The following is a 17,347-nucleotide window of genomic DNA, read 5'->3' as shown; positions in this document are numbered from 1 at the left end:
TGGCATACATTCTTTGTTCCTAGATATATAACTTAGATGTGGCTCTATTAAAATGCATATCGTTTGCTTGCACCCAGTTTACCAAGTAGTCCAGATTGCTCTGTATCAGCAACCTGTCCTCTTCAATATTTACTACTCCCCCATTCTTTGTATCAACTGCAAACCTTATCAGAGATGATTGTATGTTTTCTTCCAGGTCATTGATAAAAATGTTATATAATGTAGGGCCAAGAACTGATCCCTTGTGCTTGATGATGATTCCCTCTTTACAGTTACAGTGCGAGACCTGTCAGCCAGTTTTTAATTCATGTGTGCCATCTTAATTTTGTATCATTCTAATTTTTAATCAAAATGTTGAACAGTACCAAGTCAAATGCCTTACACAGAAGTCTATTACAGTGGTTCTCAACCTTTCCAGACTACTGTATCCCTTTCAGCAATCTGATTTGTCTTGCATACCCCAAGTTTCACCTCTCTTAAAAACTACTTGCTTACAAAATCAGACATAAAAATACAAAAGTGTCAACATAATATTACTGAAAAATTGTACTTTCTCATTTTTACCAGGTAATTATAAAACAAATAAATTGGAATATAAATATTGTACTTCCATTACAGTGTATTGTACATAGAGCGATATAAACAAGTCATTGTCTGTGTGAAATTTTAGTTTGTACTGTCTTTGCTAGTACTTTTTATGTAGCCTGTTATAAAACAAGGCAAAAATCAATTGAACACTTTTACCTTTATCAGTCAAACTTGTAATCTCATCCAAAAAAGATATCAAGTTAGCTTGACAGGATCCATTTTCCATAAAACCATGTTGATTGGCATTAGTTACACTATCCTTCAATCCTTTATTAACCAAGTTTTCTATCAGCCACTGCAGTATTTTATTTATTTAAAAATGTCTAACATAAGTAGCTGTTGTTTAATATCTTCCTGAGTTACTGTTGGAATGGAAAGTGTATCATGATCATCATATGATATAACTATATCATCTGATTTTTTCCCAAATAGGATCAATAAATATTTTTGTTCTCTATTTCCTGTTTTGCATTATTGTTGATAATTCTACCATTTTCATCTAGTAATGGACCGATACTGTTGTTAGGATTCTTTCTGTTCCTAATATACTTAAAAACAAACAATCCCCTCCTTTTTTACCCTTTTGTTGGTTTGATAAATGAAAGACATAGGAAATATCATTTTACTTTTTAATGGATTTGCTGAGTTTTTATAAAGTAATTTGGTAAAGCCTGTAGGATGATGCATTCACAACTGAAGTGCTTAATATTCTGCATCAATGTTTATTTTATTTTCTCTTTGTACAAAAAGGAAGGGGGGGGGGAAATCTAAGCCTATAAGCACACCTGACATATATTACAAAAAATTAAACAGCAAGCACAATCCAAAACTTCCCTCCCCCAATCAGATTCCTCTCAAAACCCTGTTCAAAGGTTCCATGGAATTTTTCTAAGAGTAAAGGTTTGTTTGGGCATTTTACCCCAAATCTCCTACTATACTATAGTAAGATATACTCTGCTCTTGTTCGTTATTGTGCTTTTTATTAGAGAAGGCTGCATTTTATTGGTGACATACATATATAGGCCTATATCCTGTAAACACTTATGTGTGTTAAGGGCATGCACTAAATTGCCCATTTGTATAAGAGTTTGCAGGATCAGGATAGTCTGTGAATTGCTTTAGGATTATAGGTACTCTGTAAGTGTAACCTTATTCTTCAGATATATTTACTTCAATTCACACAAGATATGAAAGAGAGCCTCCCCTGGCCTCTAGATGGTTTCAAAACTTATTTAAAAGTACAAAGCAGCTGGCAAAGAGGAATTCAGAGTCCTAGCCTAACCTTATAACGAAGCATAAGTAAACAAGAAGAAAGCCAAACACAAAAATGAAAAGATTGAGCTATATCAATTGTATTCAATTTCCTCCAGTTATTTGGCTGAATGATATTTGAACCTCTGCCTCTCAGCTCTCCTTCTGAATTTGACTTTCACTGTATACAGCTATCTTCTGATCCTCCTTTCCCCAGTGACCACTGTTTCCGTCACATTGACGAGTACAAACCTCTCCATTACGCTTTTTAAAGCCTCCGTTAACGGTGTTTAGCGTCCCCACGTTTGAAGCCTCTGAAATAATTTCCCCCTGCCCTCAAATTTGAAACTTGCTCTCGCGGGCCCCCGTGTGAGTGTGTTTGACAGCTCCCGTCGCAGGCGGGGGGCTTTGCCGGCAGAGCACAGGCGGGACGAGGCAAAGAGCGGGGCCAGGGTGAGGGCAGGCCGGGCCCCTGTGCGGAGGTGCCCTGCGAGGACCCCCTCGCCAGGGGAGCGGCGCTGTCCGGACACCGGCGCCTGCCCTCGCTTCACGTTGCGGCAGGTGCAGGGCGGTGCTGCCGCGGCCCCAGCCCCGGGCGGAGGTGGGGAGCGCAGGGAGAGGCGGCTTCCCCCCGCCCCCGGGCCCGCCCGCTGAGGCAGCGACTTCCGAGCGCGGAGAAAGGTGAGGCGCTGGCGGGGCCGGGGCTGGAGCCGGGGCGAGGCAGGTGCGGCTGGGAGGAGCCAGCCGCTTTGCAGGAGCCGGGCTGAGGCCGAGGTGAGTGGCTTCGATGCCGGGGGACCCGAGCCCGCCAGCAGGGGACACGCTCGAAGGCTCCGGGCTCTGGTGCAGAGGCTCTCGATGCCGGGGGCCAGCCCCAGCCCAGCCCAGCCCATGCCTGGCGGAGCTGACCACGGGGGCTGCGCGCAACTAACTCGCGGCAGGTGGGGACCCTCCGCGGGCTGCAAACAGCGGGAGAAGCTGCGAAGGAGTTTGCGGCCGGAAGGGGAGAGGGGCCCTGGGGCGTCTCCCCTCCCCGCGAAATTGCTTTTTATCTAGAAAGGGTGCGTCGGGGGCATTTCTCGGGCGTGGCTGGCCCGGGCGCAGTGGGGCTGGGCGGAGCTTTGGGGTGGCCGTGGGGCTGGGCCCTGGGGCGTGGCCTGGTTGCAGTGGGGCTATGCAGGGTGGGCTCGGGGTGGTTGTGTTGCATGTGTGGGAAGTCGAGGCACTTTTAATGCACCTGGGGAAGGTCCTTAGCATCCCCGCTCCCCCGTTGTGGGCCGAGTGGCTTGGGGGTGGGCGTATAGTGACAGCTGCAAGTGACCTTCCCGCAGACCGTGAGCACAACAAGAAGCCCCACGCCCACGGCAGAGGCTTGTAGCTGGAGGGCTCTTGCCCTCACCCATACATCCCTGCCCCAGCCAGCTCCAGGTCTGTCTGTCTGTCTAGGGGGAGAGAAAGGGGCACAGGGCTGGCTGCGGGCGCCCCAGTGTGTGAGGGAGGGGACTAAGGGTGGGGGAAGGCTAAGGAGAGAGTGGCCTGGAAAGCGCCTGTCTGGGGAGATGGGGCGAGGGGTGGGCTGACATGGTTTGTGTGACTGGGAGAGAAGAGTCATGGGGGGAGAATGCTGTGTGACTTGGAGGGGAGGAAGGGTGGCTGGAGACTGGTATCTAGGAGACCAAGGGTGGGGGGGAGAGATTTAACTGGAAGATAGGGATAAGAAGGGCTTGGCTGTGTCCTGATTTGTTGGACTGGCAGAGAAGTGGGTGAGTGGCGGGGTTTGTCTGGTAGAGAGAGGGTGAACAGGCAAAGGGTTACGCTGACGGGCTGCCAAGCTCTGTCAGGAAGCAAGGTGAGGAAGGGGTACGGAGCTCTCTGTGGCAGGCTCTCCCAGTAGAATTGAGGAGGGGGGTGACCAGGCTGACTGGGGACTGAAATTTCCTCTTTTGGGAGTCCCTGTTGTCTGCTCTGGGTGGGTGGATGGCAAGTGGCATTCAGTGATTGATGGACGATGAGGTATTTCTCCATCATCTTCAACATAAATTTGATCCAGTAGAGAAAAAGAAAGGAAGAGGAACAGGGAATATTTTAAAATGACACCTCTCCCCCTGCTCTGTGTCACTCTTCCTCCTCCACATTTCTTCAGGCAACGTTTTGGGTTAATAAATCTGGGCTGATTTGTAACTCCTAATTGTTGCCAGCAGTGTGAGAGCAATTCTTCTTTAGCTCCTTCAGTCTCTGCTGATTTTCAATGGGCCTTCACTCTGCTCTCTAAAGTCTGGTTTTGAGTTATTTTTTCCCCCTTCATATGGAAGAGGCTCAACAGTTAAGTGTGCGGCTTGGTGGTCAAGTGAAGAGGCATGTAAAGTACACCTGCTGCAAGAACAGCCATATGTGGAGGATACATAGCGTATCTATCTCTACCTTGACTTGCTTCTGCTCTGTTTTCTGTTCTCTGCCATCTAGCTGTCCTGACTTTCTCTCTCTTTCTAAAACTAAAATTTGCATATCCACTCATATGGTGTGACATGTTTGTGCAATTACATTTTTGACCAGCCCTAGAATAATAATAATAATATATGTTGTGGTTTTATCTGATAAACAGCATGGCTTTAGTTTGATAAATGCTTTAGTGACATTAAATGTGACTTAACCCCCCCCCCATAGTTACTCTGCAGATGGTTTTTTAAATTCTGCTGATAAATTTTTATTGTATCAGACAGTTAGGGTTGTCCTCACTGTAGAGTTAACTAGAATTATAAACTAAAATGTTGCCCCTAACTCTACAACCACACACACCATCCATTAACTTAAGTGTGGTGGTGCTTTTAACTTGAGATGAGTATACTGTTGGGGATATAAACTACAGCTTGAGTTAGTTCAGCTTAAGGTATGTTAGCTATGATGATGTAAAAACATAGTGCAGACAAGGTATTTGTAGTGTTTGCTATGAGATAAACTAGGTGAGGTCAACCACGGGTGGCAGGGTATAGTGCAGACCTCATGTAGCTACTTTGAAGTAAACACTACAAATGCCTTGTCTCCTCTTAGGGTTTTACGTATCCCATATTACTTATTTCACTTTTTTTTTTTTAAATCTCACGTCCCCCCCTCCCACTTTTGTGTCAGTGAAGACAATGTCTTACTCTGAAAAGCACTATATAAATTCTGACCAATATTATCTGATTGTTGTACTTCCCCATGTGCGTCTCTTTATCTGTCTCTTGTCTTACGTTTAGATTGTAAGCTCTTTGGGGCAGAGACTGTGTTTTTGTTCTGAGTTTGTACAGCGCCTAGCACAGTGGGATTCTGGTCCATCACTGGGGTCCTTGTCATTATGATAGTACGAGTAATCTTTTGTGTGTATCAAAAGTCAATAGAAGGTGAACAATCTAGATATACAAATAATACGTTTTAGTGTGTTTGAAAGTAACTGAGTGGTTTAATAATAAGCCCTCTTTGCCTTTATCCTTTTGAACAGATGGTCAAAATTAAAAAAAATCTGAAATTACTGATCTTATTAACCATTTTTACAGTATGACATAAAATGGAAAATCTAGGAGTCTGGGAACTTGGGGTTAATGCTGTGAATGCCTTTGTGTGTTGTATAGGTAAAAGATTAAAGAATCAGAAATCTCTGATGTTTCTATTAATAAGTTAATTGAAAAGATGGGGTTGTGCTGAGATTTGAAACAACATTTGTAATATAGTTAAAACAAAAAAAATATGATGTAATCTATTTGAAGCCAGTTATGCTGAATGTACATCAAATGCAATATTTCCTGGTACAGTACATACAATGTGATTTATTTATTTAATTTGACACTCAACATAGAATGTACCTTCAATATTCTACTTTGCTTCAGAAGTGAATGTTGTAAATGAAAGTCACCTACTTCTTATAAAAGAAAGGTATTTTAAGCTAGTTATATGTCCAGTTGATGTCTTCATGGTGAAAACTTCTGCAAAAAAATTGCAACAATCTATGTTTATAATTTTAACTGGTATGTCTGTCAATTCTAAAAGTAAAAATATAGCAGATACTGTATTGCTAGGCTAACCAAAAAGCAAAATGCCTACCAATAACTTTTCTGGATACAGTAGAGTGAACCTTGAACACTGCTGTATATTGTTCCTCTGTGTTACAGCCTCTATTACCTAGTAAACATGAATAACTAACTTTTACGTAACTGTATTGATCTTTAAAATGTACTGCTCTACACGTCAGAAACAGGAGAAAACAAGTTATTTTATATAATAGTAACATGTTTAAGCCATCACACAATCTCTGTCCCATTAATAAGCTAAAACAGATTCTGTGAAGGAGGAGACTAGATTTAAAAAAAATACAAATTATTTTAGATTCCCTAAATTTAAAAAATACAAATTATTTTAGATTCCCATGTGTGGAACTCTGCCAGGAATGCTCCCTAAATTACCTATTTCCTGCTAACCTTCATCATTTGGATGGTGTTAGCCTGTTCCTTGTTTGGAAACAATGAAGACTCCATGAAAGAGAAATACATGTGTTTTCACTAAGTCAGACATTCAGGTTTAAGAGCATAAAGCTGTGCAAAATCAAGGTCCATCATCACAATTCTTGCTTAAATAGCATATGTCTTCTGACACTCAAATAAACTATGGCAGTATTGTTATATCCAGATAGAGAAGTATTTTGAAACCTTGAAGAGTACTATGGTCTGAAATAATTCAGTCCTTCAGACTCTTGTTTCATTATATTTGACAGTAAGTTGCACCAGAACCATGTGGAGTGAGTCTGATTTGGTTGTCTTAGAAATACAACCTCCACAAAAAACATAAATGCACGAGGTCATAGCTTCTGATGCAAACAAGTGACAGCGTCACTCTTAGACTTCACTGAAACTTTTAAAAATATTTTAGTGAATATTGTTTTTTTTTTTAATGTCATTGGTTGTTTCAAAAACTCTGAACTAGCAATATGAGACTCTGAATATCAATGAGTGTACCATTGCTGCCTGCATCAATAAATGCTTTATGTTTCTGGGGGAAAGGTCTCTGAGTCTATGAGGGAGAGGAGGAAATATGGACCCAGACAGTGATACTGATTGTAATTAATTCTTAAAGTTCTGTTTGTATTCCTGGCAGTGTCAACAAAATAAACCCACAGCTTTTCTCCATGGTTATTTTCAGCAAGGGCTCTGCATTTATGTTAAAACAGCCTTTTTTTTTTTTTTTTAAGAAGTGCTCCTCAAATTCAAAATTAAACAATAAAAAATAAATTCCTCTTGTAGCTGGCTATTATTTTATCTCTTATTTAATAATGCATTTGATCTGTTAGTCAGAAAGTAAGACGCTCTAATTTTCAGTACTGGATATTGTCCAGCTTGCAAATAAAAGGCCTTCAACTAGCCATTACGTATCACAACGAAGGAGCTGCTTTAACCGCTACTATTGTCACCATTGAGTAGCTTCTGGAAGCCCTCCGTCCTTCTGTATATTATAGACATAGTAATGTAGGTACTGAACATGGTAACATAATGGAACATGCACTAAAGAGCCAACTGCTGATGTATGTTAATCTGTTTGTTAGACATACATCTTGCTTAGTTCCTCAAAGAAATTGACAACTGCTGTATAAAAAGAGACAGGTTACTGTGACTGAAGCAAAATATTAGTCTAATAACTGAGACACATCAGCTCTTAAAATAAATACCCAACATTGCTTCACATTTCATAGTATCTGTTGCACATAGTGTCAGTGGAGCGATGAGTGGATTCACTTGTGATTTTATTCATTCAGCTTGGAAAGGTTTTTCTGAGCATTATTTTGGTGTTTTTCAGTGTAACATTTACAATACAATCACTAAGGCCCAGTAGGGAGAATGTTTTGTGATATCCATAGAAAGGAGAAGCTTCATTCACCACATTTCTGCTAAAACCTAAATAGATGCGCTTGAACGTGATCAGAAGTGATTTTATTCAATTTTTTTTTTAAAAACTTACATCTTTAAGAAAAGGAAAATAATCAGGTGCTTTTGCTTGGCCAGAAGGTTTGTTGAACTAAATTCTGACACCAGCCAAATCAAGTCAGCATTTATTAAATGACTATGTGTATCTAATATGATAACAGTGAGTGATCTGTTCTATGATAACTCTATACGTCTGGATCCTGCTGTCTTTGCATGGACAAAATTTACATTGACTTCACTGGGAGTTTGCTTAGGAGAGAGCTGTAGGATACTCCTTAGTTCTTTTTTAAACACTGCTGGGAATATATTAATATTTTTCATAAAATAGTTTAACAAACAGTCATTAACTGCATCTGTTGGTCATTTAAAATCAAAATTGGGAATGCAAGTGCTCTATTATAAGCAAAGTCACACGGAACATAGAAACAAAAATCACTTCTTGGTATGACACAATATAGAAAAAGATTTAAATGATTTGCTGTGTACTCTTGTATTCAGTGATGGAAAATAATGTTTAAACTTTTCTGAAATCTCACCTTGAGGAACATAATAGTTTCCTAAATTAAGCTTCTGTGCAGAATCATCCATGTGATAGCTCCTAAAGTTCTGAAGTCCTTTAAGTATCTTTTATATATAATGGCACCGAGGTCATCAATAAAGATCAATATTGAAGATGCATACTATATTCTGATTCTTTCAACCTTAGACACATACTTTTTAAAACAACCAAAAGCCTTGAAATATAATGCTGTTTAATAAAGTGAAAGATTGTCCCAGCCTTGAGAATGAAGCCCTCTATGGACCACATCCAATGAGGGTTTGTTATAGTATTAGTTACAGTACCTAGTGTCAAAGTTGGACGGAAGCCTGGAGTTCAATCTCCTTATCCATTCAGTTCTTCTCTGCTACTGAGAAAGCCAGTTAGCATCACCTGTGAAAGTGCTGGCTTTGTGATATGTACCAATAGCCAGTGCTGCCCTTTCTTGATGTAAATTAAAAATAATCTTAATTGCCCAAGTCCTACAAAGGAGATTGGAGAGGAATACACAAAGAGGGGTAAAGTAGGTACATACTGTCCCTTTCATAGGTGTCTTTTTCCACTGTAAGGATCACTAAAATGTTGAGAGAAACTGGTTTGGGGAAGCTTATATTGCCATTGCCTTTTCTGAATGTGTTCTGTGACTAAAGAACTTCACTTAAAAAAGATTTTTTTCCCAATAATTGGACTAGACAATAGTGAAAATATGAGAAATGCAGTTCTTCCATAATTTATTGTGTAAGCCAGCAAAATAGGTAACTTCAATAAATAAACTCTATCCATGAGTAGTTTTAGAATAATTAACAAACAGATTTCTATGTATAAATTCCTGAGGTGACAAAACATGCCTATGTTTCAGGAGCATGTGTCTTAGGCACCTCAGCAAATGTGTAGTGTGATGCATCAAGCTTCTTCATCATGTTGCTGTAGCTATACAATATAATGCCCATGCATCAACTTGCCTGCAAACCTCTACAGGATAATGGAGTTTGAAGTGCAATAGCAATAAAATGCCAAAAGCGTTTGGATATCCCCCAATAAATATGAAACACATTTTTCAATATGGGTTATGAGCGAACAAAGTTGCTATGTATTCTAAAAATATTATGAATTTCTACTCGTATGCTATAAATTTTGTAAGTACATTCTACAGTATGGTTTTCATTGTTTGGATATTTGAGAGGCAGCTTGCTCTTTGCATAAACACTTACTGAATTTGTGCACTTTCTTACTATTTCCTGCCACCTGACTCTTGTGAATTGAGTTTGATGTCTTTGCCTTTGAAGCAATGTGTATTGAATTTTTCTTACTCTGAGGGCACTAGGAGACCTGTATATTGTTTTAGGCTGATACTACCCAAGAAGATTCTAAGATATCTAGTCCTTAACTTTGTATTCTGCAGGATTCCCTGTAGCTTTTGGAATTTAGTGTTCTGATAACACCAAGTACTGTAGCTTTTTTTTGTAATAAGGGAAACAATAAAATGGCTACTGTTCCAGTCTAAGTTTAAATTTGGAGTAGTTTTTGGAGCGATAAAGGAAATAAACTTTTTGATTAAATACTATATCTTGATGCAAGCCTCAACACTTTTTTCCCTGTTATCATTGGTTTGCTATCAGAAATTTCCTCATAGGCTCAACCACAGGTGAGGGGATTGCATTTTCACACCTGGGTGAACCTATACCTGAGGTTACTTGTTTTGCCAAAGCAATTCTGTAGCTTTGGGGAATCATGAAATTTCTGACTCAAATCACTTAGTTATGATTACCATCTTGTCTCGCTTCTCCCACTTTAATTCCTGCATGATTTTAATAGCAAATATTTCATGTGGCACTGTAGCTAGAGATTAATGATTTATACTATTTAAAACTGGGATTCTAATCCATTAGCAGCTCCATATTTAAGACTACATGTCATTTGTTTTCTACCAATGAGTGGAAATTCCTTAATTAAATAAGAAAATTCAAAATACATTTTTTTTAAAGTAAGAGTCAAAACTGTTTCATTATGGGATGAGTGAAGAGAATTGTGGGGGTTACAGGAGACTATAGAACTTGGGAACCAGGCTGGGCATTAGGACCAGAGAACAGGTCTTGCTAACAGAGCTAGAGCAAGGCCTGGAAAGCCTCCTCTCTGTCCTGACCCATGCTCACAATGCTCGTAAGACAGTGTAGTCTAGTGGATAGAACACTGAACTGACGGTCAAGGGTCCTGGTTTCTATTCCCAGTTCGGCCACTGACCTTGGGCAAATAATTTTACCTCTTTGCTCCTGTTTTCCTCCCATGCTTTGTCTTGTCTATATTGACTAAGTTTTCTGAGGCTTTTTTCCCCCTCTTTGTTTGTCCTGTTGTATTAATTTATATATAAATAAGTCAATTATTCTTCATCCCCCTCATAGTCCCCTGCCTCATTCAGTTTATAGATGTTGATAGGGGTATCAAAAGATTTTTGGGGAAAAAAAGGCAACATTGAAAGGGGGCATGGAAGAGGAGTGGGAACACAGAGGATTTGTAAAGACCACAATATTGGATAATGGATAGCTCATGGAATGTGAAGTCAGAAGGTGTTATAAGAGGAGGGGATAGGTGTGGAGGGTGGATGCAGGATTCTACAAGGAAGATTGATGACTACAGAGGATGAATGAAGCACTAAATTGGTGCGAGGAGGTTACATAAAATTCCAGAGAGTAGCTTTTTGTTTTTTTGTTTTTGCTTAATTTGAAGGGAGGAAGATATTTCAGTATATCGATCATTAGATGAGACCAGTGGTTCTAAACCTTTTCTCGACCGAGACCCCATGTTGCAATATTTTGAAACCTCTTCACCCATCTTACTATAAAGAAAGGAAGGATGGTCACAACCTGAAAGCTGTTCGTGACTCTTCCTGTGGATTAGATTTGCAGTATGTGAAAAGCAATTATAAAAGTGTCTTGGTTATATGGCTTGTAGTTTTTAAACAAGTCAATTCTGAATGATATATAATAAATGTTGAACTGAGTAACTGTTACATTTTTAGAAATGTAGGTGCTGATTCTGCAATCAGATCTGTATAGGTGACTCCTGCACCCACATACAGCACTTTTGAAATCAGTTGGCAGTCTGCATGGTTATAGACTTCTGACCCTGTGCAGATCTGGTTGAAGGATCAGAGCCTTATAAACTATCACATGGCTCTTACCTTGTTGTGAAAATACATACTGACAGTGCACATTGCTCTGTAATGAACATTATGATCCAGGTAAGTCACTTGTTAGTTTTGAGCAGTTACAAATGTAGTTCCCAATCATAATGCTAGTTCTTATAGAAAGTAGCAAAATAAAAATGGTACTAATTTCAGAATGATATTTCATGGTTACATAGTTGGAAATGTTTTGTAATTTCAGGTGTTATTCCGAATACATTACTTACTACAAAGAGATCCACACTGGCTGTTTTATATATGGTCAGAAAACAAAGAAACGTAAATTACCCATGACTGATTTAAATTGTTATATGCTTATGAGGAACATTATTTTTACTTTAATCTTAGGACTAGTCTTTTTTTTTTTTTTTTTAGATTGATCCAGGAAATTTCTTCAAGGAAAAAAAATCTCATTTGAAGTATTTCTGAAATTAATTGTATCAAGATTTTACAGAGCAGAATTTGGGGTCCTCTCTTTGAAGCTGTAGTACAATATAAAAACATTACTTAAAATAGTGATAGGTATTAAATGCAACATGTCCTGTTGAAGGATTAACAATAATTTTTTTATATGGGTTATCTTTTGTATTTATTTTGTGTAAAAGTTTGAAAAGAATTGATGCTTTTGTTGTTCCTTTTTCAAGAATAGATTTTTCAAGTTTAAAGTATTAGTCTTTTGCGCTAAGCTATTTTTTCCCTCATTTTGCTACAATGAAGTTAGTGACATTATTTCCATTGTTAGCCATCTCTTCTCAGGGGTATATAACTCCTCCATAAACATTTTACTTTGGGCTGCAGATTGGTATTTATGGTTTCCGTCCAGGAACATTTTTTTAATCATTTTTTTAAAATTACATATGCAGAAAACCTTGAAAATTAGAAGACTTTCTTGATATTAACTCAACAACTACTTTGAATTTAAATGTGAAGTTTGACAGATTAGTCAATATTAATGGTTATTTGCTATTTTCAATTAAATCTATTAAATCAAGACATTAAACCATAACTAGATTCTAATACACATATCCTAAACACCAGGAGTAAAATCTTGGCCCTTCTGAAGAAACTCCTGTTGGATTCAATAGGGGAAGATTTCGTCCCAGGGGCTAGATTATGAACCCCTTGTTCATACTGGTGAGCAGGTACTCTCAGAAGTAGTCCCGCTTAGTTCTGCATCGGGATTATTCATGCAAGTGACTGCAGCTTGGATGGATTAAGGGGTTCACAATCTGGCCCGGAATCATTTAAAAAAAATTATCTAACAGAGTTAGGGTTGCCACCCATCTGGGTTTTACTCGGACAGTCTGGGTTTTGGCTTCTGTGTCTGGATGCCATTTAGGGTTACCAGGTGCCTGGTTTTCACCTGAAAAGTCCAGTCAAAAAGGGTAACTTGGCTGTGTCTGGTCAGATGTACTGACCGGACACCAAAAGTCCAATTACTGTGTAGTGGAGAGAGGCACCGGGTCATTAACCCAGCCTCCTGCCTGAAGGCAGGCTCTTTTTCAGGCTGTAGCAGCTCCTGTCCCAGCCCTGGAGCAGTGGGAGCACAGCTGGGGATTGGGAAGGGAGGTGGAGATGATCCAGCAAGCAACAGAGGGAGTGAGGAAGAGGAGCAAGCAATGTGGGTGGGGTCATGAGGGAAGAGGTAGAGTGTGGGTAGTGGTTTGGGGAAAAGAGGCAGAGCAGGAGGCAGGGCCTTTGGGGTCTGGTTACCAGCAATTAGAAAGGTGGCAACCTTAAACAGAGTGGTGGATTTAAAATACTTTTATTGAGTTGAATGTTAGTTAATAGTTCAAATGAATCAAAATGTTCAAGTTCTGCCCTCGCTAACTAAGTAATTGCATGATTTTATTACTGTTAACCTTGTCCTCCCTTTCCTTTCCCTCTTATTATTTGTTACTCACTTGTTGCCTCTTTCAAATCCTGAAAACGCTCATGTGCACAAAGTTACTCAATCACACAAGTGTTTTCAGGATCTTAGAATGTATGCTCCTTGGGGCAGAGACTCTAATCAGAGGTGTGATTGCAACTTGATTATGTAGACTTGCACTAGCTTTAATCTGGCTATCATGGCTAAAAATAGCAGTGAAGACGTGGCAGTAGAGATTTCAGTATGGGCTGTACAAGCCTGCCTAGAACCCTGGATACGTGCTCGCATTGTAGCCTGTGTTGAGCTCCATGCTGCTGCATCATGGATACTACAAGTGTGGGGGAGGCAGGAGGGGCTCAGCCTTCAGAGGCCACAAGGTCTACCCCTATCCCATCAGCAAATTCCCAGGTCTGCTACTCCTGGGAACCGTTCCTTTTAGTTTTTTAACCACTCTGGAAATCGGTTGCAAATTGTGATGAACTAACCTCCCTACCAAATACTATCACTAATTACTAAATCCTGTTCTAAATACTGAGTCTTTTCAGTTATAGTCAGACTGCTCCATGATGTCCAGTCTCTATGAATCTATTAATCTTGTGTTAGCATTAGTATGCATTTTCCTTAGGTCACCATTGCTTTTGAGTTGTTCAAAGGCCTTTGTCATAGAAGATGAAGGATCTTGTCTGATAGTGTTTAAAAAAATTTTTTTTAAACAATTCTGCGACCACTTTCAACATTTTAAGGGACCATTTTATTGACAAAGGCCTAAGTTGTAAAGCAATGAAACAGTTAAAAACAATTTGTAAAAATAGCTAAGAGGATGCAGAGTGTATGCCTGTGGTTTAGAGCAGGGAAGAAAAAAATCTCTCAATTGAAGCTGCTTGTGTGTGCCCATCTACTACTCTCCCCTCAAAATTTAAACGGGGGAGGAAAGAAAAAAGTTGTTGAACACAGAGAAATTCCCCCTTAGATTGATCATAAAATTTGACACACTTTACAATTAGTATAAACTGCTGGACTGTGTCCCTCTAATTCAAACTTTTTTTTTGTTTTACATTGGCGTGATACTAGATTTATGTTTGAATTCCTGGATCTTTTTGGTGATTTTCTTGCCAAAAAATTTGCTTTGACTTAACTCACTGGAAAGAGAGCTGAAGAAAAATGACAGTTTCATGCTCTTCTTTGTCATTAACAGAGCTGGCATTCTGTGTTTAATGCATTAAATAATATGTACCATTGCACTTCCGGTGATGATCCAGGGTAGTCTGCAGAGGGTGATTCGGGGGAGATGGGGAGGAGGTGGCATGGTGTGCAAGGCTTGACGATGCCTTTTTCTAGCACCTGCTTTTTTCCAGTCAGTTCATGGAGTGTCATTAATAGTCTTCTCTGAGGTGATCATGTGTTCCACTTGCTTGGATAAAGGGTTACTCTCGTTGGTAACCAACACAGAAGGAAGGCAGAATACAGGTATCAGGCGCACAAATAAACGTGTGATTTCTGCTTAACTCATAGAAGGATGTGCAACACAAATGGTTGAAGTCAAAAAGACACAAACCCCAGAACAAAAAAGATCTACTGTAAAGAGCCTATAATATGCATTTTCAGTTGGACTTGATTGGTTGAAATTCTGACACCCTTGTTTTTCAGAAAAGGAGATGTCTCATCCCACAAGCAGTTTCTTTGCCTTGTTGAATGGCAACCTTTTTGAAGCTTTAAAAACAACAAACCTAACAAAAGAGAGCCTTTGAGACCGGCCAGCAGGCCCTCACATTTGACAGCTCTCAAGGAGAAACATGCAAAGTGTGAGCTGCTCCTTTGTGCTGTCCCGCTAGGAGGGTGTTACAGACTCTGCTTCACCACACTTCAGGTTGGGAAGCAGGAGGATCATTTGTTGCACCCACTCTTCCCTCTTGACCCCAGGCTGGAGCTTGCCTATCTCTCTTTGGTATTCTGAACAGGAATGGGTAAACACGTTTTGCCTAATTTCAAATCCACTTTAACTTCATGGGTTTAAAATTAGAAACAGAACTCAAGTCTTTTGAGGGTTGTGTTCTGTTAATAACAGGCCCGTTGCCAGTGCATGTCTGTGCATTTAACTTGTGCTCCTGGAACCTACTGCATATCAATTTCCTATACTAGGTAACTTAAATTTCTTTGTTCTCTCTCTTACCTTTTTTCCCTCCATTTCACTGGCAATGAATGTGTGACTACTTGGTATCATTAACTGCCTTAGGATGTTGAAAGTCTAGGCATTTCTCTGCAGTGAACTTGAAACAAATTATGGTGAAATAGAGCTTAAGCCTTTGACATTATCTTCTGTTTATTTTTCTTTCCTTATTTTATGCTCTGTATATAATTCACACCATTTGGCCTTGTGCTGCACGGTAAGGCATCTGAGTTGGTGACAAAGGATGAAATCTACTCCACACACACAAAGCCAGGGTATTTATTTGGGCTCTCTGTGCTCTGAATGTGAAATGGTTTTTGAGATTAAATACACCACTCCCCAACCCAAGGTTTGTGTTTGTGGCAGCTACAAAGCTCCTCCTGCCCCCCATAATTGCTGTTTCAGTTTATGATTACAGCTTCTACATGTCAGTTGCACAATGTACTGGGAAACTGTATCTGTGTAAATGTAAATAATTTTGGGTTCATCTCTGACTCACCCATATTGTGCCTTTCCTTGCTGGCCTATGGTGGAGCTAGTGCAGAGAATAGGGAAACCCCCATCCAACCTGTATGTTAAAATTCAGTGATGTAGAGGACTTTGCATTAGCCCTCCATGCTATGGGAAAATTTCACCCAAATAGTATACTAATGTGTATGCTGTTGTGGCTTATGGTTTAATTTAGTCCTAGTTTACTGGTTCAATATATAATCAGTACTGATGTTTTTGTCATGTTGCCATTCATTTAAAAAAATATTGCAAATCATGTTACAAAATAATTCTTGTAAATAGTGCTAAGCTTATTGAGCAGTGTAAAAAATATGGAAGTTTTTGATATTTTTCTCATAATTCTTTTCATTATAACGACAAATCACTTCAAATAAAAAACAGTTTTACTGTGCAGTATTTTTTACTGTGTTATGTGTCTATTAGAATCTATTCATAACAAATAAGTCATTTAACAAATTTCACCTCTTTGGATACATTTACCTTGGAGCTGGTAACACAATGAGAGCTAGTATGAGTCTGTCTCCTTGAGCTGAGACTCACACCCAGCTTAACGTGTTGACATACCCTTTGTGTTTGTAGATTATCTTTGAACCAAGTGCAATTTTCTCATATTTATTTATTGTTCAGAAATATTCCCTGAAAATTTTCTGCAAATAATTTTTGGTCAATTGCTTGTTTGTTGGAGTAATCAATAGTGGAATTCAAACTCTTTTTTAATTGGACACACAAATCACATAGCATGTTTCTGTTCTCCAGTAAAATGATCAGAAGTGGTAGACTCAAATTTCTAATATGTGTACTTGTGGTTACAAACTCAGAATTTGTTTTCCATGAACATTCTGCAATATTTATTTTAAAATGTAGTTTTGGTGAACATTTATTCTAGTAAACTCAATAGCTAGAATATTTCCAGAAAAGAAACGAGAAAAATGTGACTCTAGTTTTTTTCATTTACTCATTGAAAATATATTTTAATATTCATCTCACTATAATTTCAGATACAAAGGAGGTCTATAATGACATAAATCTTGTATATTATAAGCTGAATTGTCACTAGATAAGGTGTCCGATTGATTCTACCACATTGTCTGCTAGAAAAGTGTGGTGTTTAGATGCTGCTTGTAATTATTAGAACTGGGAGCACTGGCTGTTGGGAGTCTGAAAGGACAGGAAGGAGTGGGGGGAAGTTGAGGAGGCGGAGTGAGAGCTACTGAGGGTGCAGCAGCAGCATGGTAAAGAGGTTTCCACTTTAAAAAATAAAGTCCTGTTGAAGTTTGTTAGTACCTTGCCTGGT

At 39.4% G+C, this 17,347-nt stretch overlaps 1 protein-coding gene across 2 annotated transcripts in view; it reads left to right on the top strand.

Moving 5' to 3' along the window:
• Positions 1-2,477: 2,477 nt before the first annotated feature.
• Positions 2,478-17,347, top strand: part of LOC311521392 (uncharacterized protein) — a 351,557-nt gene continuing 336,687 nt past the window's right edge. The window contains exon 1 of one of the 2 annotated variants that reach the window (XR_014711882.1): positions 2,478-2,520. The gene's annotated coding sequence lies outside the window, so the exon portion shown is untranslated. The other variant, XR_014711883.1, reaches the window with a different exon arrangement.

This window comes from Lepidochelys olivacea (genome assembly GCF_965140295.1).
Source record: "Lepidochelys olivacea isolate rLepOli2 genome assembly, chromosome: 1".
NCBI classification, from domain to species: domain Eukaryota; kingdom Metazoa; phylum Chordata; order Testudines; family Cheloniidae; genus Lepidochelys; species Lepidochelys olivacea.
This window is presented reverse-complemented; position numbering and strand designations above follow the sequence as displayed.